This window comes from Puma concolor, chromosome B3, assembly GCF_028749965.1.
Source record: "Puma concolor isolate L17-30 chromosome B3, mPumCon1.1.hap2, whole genome shotgun sequence".
In the NCBI taxonomy this organism is placed as follows: Eukaryota; Metazoa; Chordata; class Mammalia; order Carnivora; family Felidae; genus Puma; species Puma concolor.
Genome location: NC_141672.1, coordinates 37,705,441 through 37,713,228, shown reverse-complemented (window position 1 = coordinate 37,713,228; position 7,788 = coordinate 37,705,441). Strand labels below are relative to the sequence as shown.

Here is a 7,788-nt window from a genome sequence, read left to right as displayed (position 1 = left end):
TACCTCAGTTCGGGGGTGGGGGTGGGGAAGGATGCGCCCGCGTGTTCGCGGGAAGAGGGGTGGGGGCGCGGGGCCAAGGAGGCCGAGCCGCTGGAGCCTGAGGGGGGGTGCGGGGGGAGGCGGGCTGGGCGGGGTGGGGCATGGCGGGGGAAGTGACTCAAGGCCAGAGGCGGACAGGCCCATGGCAGGCGGAGTGGGGGGAGCGCGGGGAATGGGTGACCTCGGACCGACTGGCGGCGCACGGGACAGGGCGAGGGTGCCGGCGCCCCCAGAACGCCGGGGACGAACCGCGAGGGGAGGCCCAGCTGCTGAGCCCTCCGGGGCAGGGGTCTGACATCTGGACGGAGTGGGAAAACAGCATCCTGCCCTTGGGGAGTCGGGAGGAGCCCAGTCCCATCCAGCTGTGCAAACAGGAGGAGGAGGAGGTCCCAAGCCTACCCTTGGGAGAGGGGCTAGAGGGGTGGTAAAGCCGCCGCCGCCGCGCCGGCCCCCGCGGTGCGGGTTGCGCCAGCCTCCCCGGAGCCCGACGCAGAAACTTGTTGCAAACAAACAGGCGACCGCGGGTGCCCCTAGCAGCCAGCGGCGGAGTGGGTGGGCGGGCGAGAGGGAGGGGAAGGCTGGCGGACGCCGCAGCGAACTGGTGGGCAGACCCGGAGTCGCCGCGTAAGCGGGGCCGGCTCAGTGCGGTGCGGCAGGCGCGGCTGTGCGGCAGCGGAAGTCCTTTGTTGCAGCACAGTCCCTGGCAGAGCCAGAGCCTCTCCGCGCAGCCCAGCCCGAACGCCGCGCGCCGCCGCCACTGCAGCTCGCGGCCCCTTCGCCTCCGCCCGCCTTTCCCGTGGCTGATTTGCCTTAAACTCCCTAAAACCTCCGCAGCCCCGGTTCCTGCTGCGGCCGGTGAGTATCTGCCAGTTGTGGGGCTATTTGCGCAACTTTGGCCCGGGCGGGAGGACGCGGGCCGCCGGCCTGGCGGAGTGCGGTGCCGGAGCGGTGCCGACCCGTGCGGGGATCCCGAGCGCGGAGGACGCGCCGCGAGGACCCGGCGACTGGCGGCTGCCGGGCCGCCTGCTCGATCCCGCCGTTCGCCCGCGCGCCTCGTCCGGGACCTGCGGCCTCCCTGGGTCGGAGGCAAAGCCCCGGCGGAGACTAGTTCCCAAATTAGTTACCTTCTTTTCCCTTTCTTTCTCTGCCTTTATTTTTTTCTTGGGGGGGGGGGGGAGGGGAGGGGAGGTGTAGACGGGAGGCGGGAGGACCCGGTTGATTGACGTGCCCAGAGCCCGCTTCTCTCAACTTACAGCTGCGGCTCCTCGGCGGGTGGGAGGGGAAGTGTCCCGGAGCCCGAGGCCGCAGACTTGGGCGCGCTCCGAGGGAGGAGGCGTAAGAGCCGTGCAAATTCTTGCCACGCTCTTTTCCACCCCCTCTTGCCGGCACACACGCTTTTTGTTCAGTAAAAAAGTAGTGGGTCTCGGGTTTGGGAATTTTCAATGGAAAAGCTGTGTTTCCTGGGAAGAAAGTGTTTTTGATTCCAGTGGTGGGCGCTTGCTAGAAGTTCTGTTAGTGTTCGGTAAATGTGTTGGGTGTAGATCGGGAGTCGTTACCACTAAAATATGTAGGCTTGGGTCTGAGCTCAGCCACACTCTCAGCCTCCCTTTTTTACCTAAGCAACGTGTCCGTATGATCTGAAAGGTTGACATGACCTTTTCCAAATTGGGAGCGTCGGGGAGATGTTGATGAAAGTCCTTGATGTTTTCTGGGGATAGTAGGGCATTTGTATGTGTGTAATAATACTCCTAAATCGAGCTTCAGCGTGGTAGGTACGCGCAGATTCTCCATTGGCCTAAGTATATTTCCATACAGCATGTCTCAAGGCAGGAAAACTATTACAGGAACAATTTTCTCCAACCCAAGGACTGGTTCCAGGCTTTTTGAGGCGACTTAGAATCAGTTTCCGAGTTGAAGTTCAAGTCACTTTGGAGCAGAATTGGTGAAGGATGCAGGTCTCATGTTAGCTTCAAAGCAATCACCACCTTCTTAGAAACGAAGAAATTAGATTCTATGAAATTTTATCAGTGCAAGTGGATATGATGGGAGAATTGGGATACAAAAACATGAAGGTTGAATGATAGCTGGCCATTCCAACCTCAAAACTTTTACTTTTGATTAACTTGCTGGATATCTGATAAAGTCTCAGTAATAACTGAATGGCTTTGGGAGCTAGATAGGGGCTTCCTCATCTCAGAAAACTGAAGCATAGTGGATGTGAAACTATTTTCAAAGATTAAATAAAGACAGTCTCATGTAGAGCCTTTACTTAACATCTTATATTCATTTTAGGAGATTTCTCCATTATGACCAAGTTATCACAGTATAGAATAACTCAAGTTGAGTAGCCTTTTCTGAAGCCTTTCTATTCTTCCCACTCCAATGTGATGGCCTATTTTGGGGAAGTAGTGGGGGAGCCCTGGTGCCTCACTGTCAGAGAAAAAGAAACCATATTTAACCAGGACCTCAGCAGGGCATGAACACAGTCTCAGCCACTTGCTCTTGACCTTGTGTTTTGATTTCACATTAACGGCTAGATTTTTGTACTGTTTCCCTATTCTCTTCTTTTGCCAGGCTCTGGGGATGATAAGTTCATGGAGCTTTTTCAGAGTGTCTCTGTGTTCCTTGCAGCAGCATTTCATATCCTAATGTGCAAGAGAAAAGAAGTGCCTGCTTTCAGGCCTCTCCTCCTCCAGCCAGGAAAGTGCTAAGACTTTCCTATTAACCTTCTAGGCCAAGGGGGAGGAAACCCTGTGAGATACAAATGTAGAAAAGTGTCCATACATTTTTATTTTTAAGCTGTAATCTGTTGTCTTCTAAAACAACTGAGGTATGTTTGAAAAACATCTGTTTGAGAGGGCTCTTTGGTCTGTATAGGATGTTTTCTCCTGTGCTAATGTATTTTGCCCTGAAATATTGGCATTGTTATTCTTATGTACTTTCATGTGAACCAAATTAAAAGTGATTAGTGCCTATTTTTTTCTCTGGAAATACTTATTATAAAATCCATGCTGTTTGTAAAAATTCAGCCAATACTAAAGTACATAAAATACAAAAACAAAAATCATTTTGATTCCCACTCCCCAGAGATAATCACTGTTAACAGTCAATTCCTTGTTTAAAACAAGAGAAGGCAACATTTGATCGTAACTGTGCTGTTGTGTGTGCTTCAGAACCCTGCCTAAGGATGGCCTGTGATGATTCATGGCCTTATGTTCTCTGTTCACTACTCAGGTTGGTGAGAATTGGCTAGGTGGAGAAAAAGGGAATGTTTCGCTTTGGACTGGTTTAAAATTCTATGATCAAGTAACAGACGTGAGAGTTTAAATATAACAGGGCTGCTATTTTAGGTTTGTCCTTACGAAGTACTTACTGTACTGTGGTAAGCTAGTTCTCACACTTTTTTCATGCTGATGTTGATGTCCAGCTTCTGATGGGTTGATTTCTACTGGCCAAACTCATTAAAAAAATAAAACCAAAAGCCTCAAATTTGTAGAGAGTTTCATAACTTTGTAGTTGGGAAGGAGTGGCTGAATTTGCCATGAAGACCACTGCCAAGATGTTCCTGTGCTGATATGGCGAGAGGGGTTCCTCTTGAATAGTACCTAGAGGCAGCATGCCAAACATCAAGGAAAGAGAATTAGAACAAAGAAGGAGATTCATGACTACAGTTTTTAGATGTGGCATGGAAGGAGATGGTACATATTTAATATAGATTCTAACTTCTGTTTGTGGCTTGTATGGTAACTACAGGAGCTCTTAGTCAAAGCCCAGAGTCATTTATGACTTAGCCTGGCATATTCAAGAAGAATGCATGTGAAGTAGCTGATGATGCTCTGAAAACAAAGCCCCAAAGTAGTACATAGAAGTTTAATCACACCATTGGTTATTTGATAGTGTTGGAGACACTGGTCTTTTTACACCACTTTGAGTGTAAAATCATTTGCAGGGGCACCTGGGTGGCTCAGTTGGTTAAGCATCAGATTCTTGATTTTGGCTCAGGTCATGATTTCACAGTTCATGAGATTGAGCCTTGCCTCAGGCTCTGTGCTAACAGCACAAGCCAACGTGGGATTCTCTCCCTCCCGCTCTCTCTGCCCCTCCCCGACTCCCACTCATGTGTGCACACTTGCGCTCTCAAAATAAATAAATACACATTAAAAAATCGTTTTCCAAATAAAATTGGGAAATTGAAGCATTAAAGCCCCAACCAGATTTTGCATTTGTTGTCTATGTGAGATACACATAATCCTTTTTAGAGCTAACTAAAGAGCTCCATCCCCACTGTATGTCTTTAGTATTGGGGGGGGGGGGGCTTGCTCTGATGGACGGTGGGAGTCAGCAGATGGAAGAGGAGATGCGGAAGGGGCAGGGCGTTCTGCCTGCAACGTGGGGCTATGTGAGAGTGGGTGACTGGGAGGCTTAGCATGTTCCAAAGGGGCACTTCAGTTAATAGTCATTGCCATGGAGAGAGTGTTGTCTGGTTTATTTATTTAAAAAAAATTTTTTTTAACGTTTATTTATTATTGAGAGACAGACACAGAATGTGAGCAGGGGAAGGGTAGAGAGAGGGGGAGACATAGAATCTGAAGTAGGCTCCAGGCCCTGAGCTGTCAGCACAGAGCCCGACGCGGGGCTCAAACTCACAAACTGCAAGATCATGAACGGAGCTGAAGTCGGTTGCTCAACCAACAGAGCCACCCAGGCGCCCCGAGTGTGTTGTCTGGTTTATAAAAGCTGAAACTTAGGGCCCTGAAGCAAGACTTCAGAGTTTGAGTCCCACATCCTACTTACAAGGTGAGCACCTGAATATCAACCATTTACATTCAGAAAATGAGGATAATAACAATACCTATCTCAGGATTGTTGTGAGAATCAGTTGTATGATGTATGGGAAATTGCTTTGTAGATTTTTGACCACTATATAAAAGCTGCCATGATTGAAATAATACAAAAAATTGAACACCTGGCTGGTTCAGTTCATGGAGCATGTGACTCTTGATCTCCAGGTCATGAGTTTAAGCCCCATGATTGTAGAAATCACTAACAACAACAACATTGAAGAAATTACTAACAACAACAACCACAAATTGATAGGCAAAATAAAATTTACCTTCTTCAACATATTCAATCAAGACTGATCGAATATTAACTAAATGCCAGGCAATCCTTAGGGCTCGGGATACAGTGATGACGAAGACAATGCCTTGATCTCGAGCTTACAGCAAAACAAAATTATATAATTATAATTGTAATCTCTGCCAAGAGAGTGTGGTGGACACAGCATCCTATAGTTGTAGATAGGGGCTGTTTTAGAACAGAGGGCATCTGCATTTTGCATTACCCTAGGATCAGGAAAAGAATTCCCAAAAGAATGACTGGACATCAAAAAGGTTCTAAGCAAAGGGAATCACATATATGAAAGCACGAAGGCCTTTGCTGTGGTAGGTCCTTTGGGATGAAGGGGAATCTTAAAGCTTAAATAGATTTAATGCTTAAAAAGGGAGTTAAGCTTCTTAGAATGAACATAGTTTTTATGATACTTTTTTTATTGGTTTCATTTCATGGACTTTTAATTAGAGAAGAGTGAACTTTTCAGGGTTTTGGTTGGACTTAAACAAGAAAAATGGGGTTATAAGTGGAGAAATTGGAGACAATACAGTTTGAAAAGTTGAGTGGATCTGCGGGGTGGGGGGGGGGGAGCCTGGCCAGTACTTCCCATTGTTCTAGAACTGCCTCTCTTGCTGCTCATTCAGCAGCACTTAGTGAATACTTACTATGTTGCACAGAAACAAGCTAACGGCCTTGTCTTCAGGTTGCTCCTCCTAATCTAGTGGGGAGACCTTCCGACAGACGCACAGATAACTGCGGTAGCCAGTTCTTATTTAGCATTTACTCTGTGACAGCCACTGCCTTGTGATAACTCTAAACACTAGGAAGGATTATCATCCCTTCTCAGATGAGAGAATTGAGGTACAGATTACTTACGGACATGTTCAAGGTCACACACCTAATAAGTGGCAGAGCCGGAATTTGGACCCAGGCGATCTGGTTAGTCTGTGCTTTTTAACACCTACTTTACGTTGCTGTTCTGATGATTAAAACATAGCGTAATAAGTGCAAAATAAGGAGATGATACAGAGTAATATCAAAACCTAAAATAGTGGGAGAGGGAGGTGTTACAGAAGGCTTTCTGGAGGAGGTGATACACTGTTAGATATGTGGGAGGTTCAGGCAGAAGAACCAATCAATCAGCATGAGTAAAAATGGAGGTAAGAAATACATTCAAGAGGAGTGGGGGGACAAGCAGTTTTGTGCTGCTTGAGAATGGAGTTTGAAGCAAGAGGTATCCAAACATAAGACTAGATGGGTGGGCATGGACGGCTCAGTATGCTTTGCTAAGGAGTTTTTACTTTTTAGCCTGAGGATATGTGGAGGGAGGCATAGATGGCACGATTTGTGTTCTTTATGAATCGTTTGTTGTAATAACTCAGGAGTGATGATAGAGACCTCAGGAGGGCAGGGAAGGTAGGGATGGAATAGAGGAGTAGATTTGAGAAACAGAAAATTGGTGAGACTCGACAGTTGACTGTTAAGGGTGGGAGAAGTCCCAGGTGACTGGCAAGTAGCCTGGGTGATTGGTGCATGGCAGTGCCTGCTGAGACAGAGAATACAAGGGGGAGGGGCAGATTTAGGTGGGTCCCCAAAGTCACAGAGGTACAGATATAAGTTCTAAAAAATGAACCCTAAAATTACCAAGAATACCAATGCCACGTGCAAAAAAAGTGACTTCCTGGTAAAAGCTGCCTTTTGCTGAGAAGCCTGCTGTTCACACAGTGCCCTCTAGTGGTCGGAAGATGCCATGTTGCCTCTTTAAGATGAACAGATCAAAATGTAGAGATGGCCTAGAGTAAATACTTTTCCTCTTCTACTTCTGGAGGGAGAGAGAAGTATTCCAGAAGCCACTATGTTCCCTTTGCTTTCTGTGTGGACAAATTTATTTCCTAGACCTAGGAACAACTCACTTACTCAGAAGTTAGTTGGTTGGCTACCTCACTATCCAGTGCCCTGGCCAGAATCAAGAGTAATGGCAATTTGTTGCCTATGAGCGATCAAAATAGATGAAACATCAGGTCATGATCTCACGGTTCATGAGTTCAAACCCCACATCGGGCTCTGTGCTGACAGCTCAGAGCCTGGAGCCTGCTTCGGATTCTGTGTCTCCCTCTCTCTGCCCCTCACCCACTTGCACTCTATTTCTCTCAAAAATAAACAAAAACATTAAAAAATAAAATAGATGAAACAAAGTGCAGGAACTAAACCCTTATCTTACAGAACATTTCCCTTAGGTCCTCTCAGAAAATTAAATTATGTAGATTCAGTTTCAGTGAGTTTTGTCTAATTTCTTAACCCCTAACGGGTTGCAATGGTGGGCAGCAGGAGATCAGCACCCGTTTTAGAAGTGATAGCTGTTGGCTTGACAAGCAAGACAGAATACTAACCAGCCAGCAAACCACAACCTCCAAAAGCACAACAGTTTGAGGCCATTTTGTGTAGGTGCAAACAACCCTTGCCAGTTTGAACAGCTGTGTTTTAGCAAAACACAACTGATGCAGAGCATAGGGCAGAGAGGTAGTTGGTGTTGCACTCGGGGTTGCAGAACAGGAGGAAGAGCCCTGGACCAGGATTGAGGAGATGGGGACCTTTGCTGTCAGCCACTACAACTGGAGGTGATCTTGAGTATGTCTC

At 47.3% G+C, this 7,788-nt stretch overlaps 1 protein-coding gene across 5 annotated transcripts in view; it reads left to right on the top strand.

The window, feature by feature from the left end:
• Positions 1–756: 756 nt before the first annotated feature.
• Positions 757–7,788, top strand: part of ZBTB1 (zinc finger and BTB domain containing 1) — a 28,930-nt gene continuing 21,898 nt past the window's right edge. For 4 of the 5 annotated variants that reach the window (XR_015252305.1, XM_025919679.2, XM_086709550.1 and 1 more), the window contains exon 1: positions 757–894. The gene's annotated coding sequence lies outside the window, so the exon portion shown is untranslated. Of the gene's footprint in view, positions 895–4,572; positions 4,837–7,788 lie in introns of all 5 variants that reach the window. The other variant, XM_086709549.1, reaches the window with a different exon arrangement.